The following is a 3,705-nucleotide window of genomic DNA, read 5'->3' on the forward strand; positions in this document are numbered from 1 at the left end:
GCAAAGGGGTAAAGTGACTTGCCCAAGACCACACAGCTAGGTAATTATTAAGTGTCTGAGGTTGGATTTGAACTCAGATCCTCCTGACTCCAGAAGTTACTCTATTGACTGCACCACCTAGCTGCCCCTTGGGAATGCATTTAAAGCAGAACTGACTATACCTGAAAAAAGTGTAAGATGCTATCTATGTGTGTTCTCAGGTGGGATCACTTTTGAATCAACTTTCAGGCTTTCGAAATACAACCAAATGGCTAATAATTTGAAAGTTTGAATAATGTTTGTTAGAATTCATAGAATTCTTACTTAGTTTCTTTCAAAATATTAAAGAATATTTAGGTAATCTATAGATGTGTATTCTATAGAAAAAATTCATTTTATGACTTTTTAAGATTTAGACTCTCCCAAAAAATCATCTTTGCAGAGGATTGGTATGCTCTGGTGATGTTAATAAGATTTCCGTGAATAATAACAGTGAATCACAAATAAATAGATGACTAAACAAAGCAACTAACCAAGGAGAGATTCATTGGGATTTTTTTTTTGAATCTGAATCTTCCTTATCTTGTGCAGCCTGGAAGTTCAATAGCCACTCCCACTACTCCCACCTCTGAACACCACCCCCTCCTAGAGGCTCACCATATTGATACTGAGTTAAGCATATGCAGTCACCTGACTTTAGTCTTACTTATCTCAGAATTCTTGAGTTCAAGTAATCCACCAACCTCAGTAGGAGGGACCACAGAAATGTACCACTATTAAATCACCTACTGTGAGATATATATCTATATCTATCTATATCTATATATCTATACATATATCATCTACTGTGATTTGTGAATCATTAGATAAACTATCTTCTGTAGTCATATTTCAATTTCATTTGCCACTATACTAGGTCTTTTCCGCTCTTTGTTTAGTCAGATAATTGTTGTCAGCTTGCTTTAGATGTTAGGAGCTTGATGATTATTGGTCATTCTGGGGGTGGAAAAGATAAAAATGAACAAAATATGGAACAGATACAGTTACTAAACCGAGTTATTCTTGGTTCCATTGTACTCAATATCCATATTAATGGAGGAGTTATAATTACAGAGTTTGTTAGGACTTTCAGAAACATTATAATCCCCAAATGCATAGATCTATGAGCAAAAAACTTATGGAAATATACCTTTATATGGATCATTAAGGTCCCTTCATAGGATTTGTGAATTAATTAATAGATATTATGTATAATTTAGATATAATGGTGTTGTAATTGAAATAAGAAAATTCTAAGAATGCACAATCATCTCCCAGAAATTGTTTTATTCCAGCTTATATCTCTGATTCCTAAATAAGTGCTATAATATTGACAGGTAGAATTGCCACTGCTATTGAGGCTATAAAAACCCCTTTCATTTTCTACATAATCACTGCTGCTCTCATCTATCACCAGGCATCATGGTTTGCTGCAAAAATCTATAACTTGAAGTCTGAAACATCCCAAGGGGCCAAGTCTGAATAATAGCTTCTCCCGTGCCTTTAGGCCACAGCTTCTTGATAACTGCTGTGTTCACTATGCCCTCAGTAATCACACAGACACTTTGTTTAGCTTGATCACATTCATTGAAATTTAATTTGCATTTTGGGTGTGTATGTAGGAGGATTAGGGGGTGAACATGTGGTGCTTGAGTATTACTATGATTATCATTTTGAAATTTGAATATTCTTCTAAGGAGGCCTGTATAATATAAAATTATTGGACAGGGAAAAAAAATCTCTTCCTACTCCCTCTCCACATTTTTTTTTTCAGCCTGAATCATACCTCAAATCTTTTTAAACATATACATGGAAAGACCTCTAGATTGTGCTTCATAACTTTGCCTAACTGTTCACATCAGTGTTCTAAATCCCTTAGAGATATCTGATCAAACATTAATTAAGAGGCAATAGAGATAAATAGAAAAAAGAAAAACTGCAGAATTCAGATACATTATCAGCTCTAATTCAAGTTAACAAGGTATGCTTTGGTCTAGTTGGATTTAGTACCTGAATTACTGCACAGATGTATAGCTCACACCTATTCTTTGTTTCATGGATCTTTTTGATGGATTGGTAAAGCCTAGAAACAAATTTCTCAGAACAATATTTTAAAATATATAAAATAAAATATAAAGAATTACAAATGAAGATAAGGAAGAGATGGTAGGAGACATAATCAGGGAGGGGAAGGGGAGAAAAGAGAGTTCATAAGAAATCAAAGAATAGCCTCTATTATCTCAAAAATGAAGAGGTGAGGTCAGCAACTAAGAGAGTGGGAGGAGGGGAAGGAGTAGTGTAGGAGACTTGAAGAGAGAAAAGGTTTGTCTGACTACTGAGGTGAGTAAGATAAAGACCCAATTGCTGTTTGTCTTGTTTGACTCTGGAACTCCATTTGAGATTTTCTTGGCAAAGATATTGGAATGGTTTGCCATTTCCTTCTCTAGATAATTTAATAGATGAGGAAACTTAGGTAAAGGGATTTAAGTAACTTTCCCAAGGTCACACAACTAGTATCTGAGGTAAGTTTTGAACACAGGTTCTCCTGATTCCAGTCCTGTCATTCCTATCCACTGCATCACCTAGCTGCCCCCAAAGGCTCAGTTAAAGATGGAAAAGCATTACCTCCCTGCAAGGGAAGGGGCAGTTTTGAGAATAAGTAATAAATATTTGTAATGGAACAAGGCATTCCTTATTTCCAAAAACTTCCACTCCAACACAAGAATAGGAGGGGGAGAAGGGAGATGTTAGGAATGATTCCTGATTAGAGTTTATAAAACATGACCAGGAGGCAAGACACCTCCTACTCTTCATCTGTCGAGCTATTTCTTAATCATTTTTTCAAGTCCAAATCCTCTAGGAAATCTTCCTTATTCTAGTTATAAATAGACTTCATGATAAGCCTTCAGTTATCCAATGGCACTTGGATTTTTAACTCTCTAACACACTAACCACATAGTAGTATCCTTTTAGCTACGAGTACTGTTACAAGACTTTTTCAAAGGCAGTTCTTATTTAAACTTTGTATCTTGCCTAATGTTTAATTAACCTTTGCTGTGTACAGAACAGGTGCTTGGTAAATGCTTCCATTAAAATCTTTGCTAAATAATTTACTCAGACTAAAGCTTTCCAATACTAGCATTCCTGTCACTATTTCTGGATAGGGCATGGCAATTTTACTCATAGCAACACTCACCATCCCTGCTGCTCCCCAAGCCAAACTCCCATTCCATCCCTGGTGAGCAATTTGTTTATGTACCACCCTCTATTAGAATATAAATATATATATAATATATATTATATATGTATATGTATAAATTCATAATATAAATGTCCAAAGGGCTATAAAATCTTGCACACCTTTTGATACAACAATAGCATTACTAGGCCTATGTCCCAAAGATATTTTTTTAAAAGGAAAAGAACCTATTTATGCAAAAATATTTATCACAATTCTTTTTGTAGTGGTAGATATTTGGAAACTAGGAGGGTACTCATCAGTTGGGGAATACTTAAACACATTGTGGAACATAGGGTGCTATTGTGCTATAAGAAAGGATGAGTAAGGGTGGCTAGGTAGCGTAGTGGATAAAGCACCGGCCTTGGAGTCAGGAGTACCTGGGTTCAAATCCGGTCTCAGACACTTAATAATTACCTAGCTGTGTGGCCTTGAGCAAGCCACTTAAC

This window comes from Macrotis lagotis, chromosome 4, assembly GCF_037893015.1.
Source record: "Macrotis lagotis isolate mMagLag1 chromosome 4, bilby.v1.9.chrom.fasta, whole genome shotgun sequence".
Taxonomy (NCBI): Eukaryota; Metazoa; Chordata; class Mammalia; order Peramelemorphia; family Peramelidae; genus Macrotis; species Macrotis lagotis.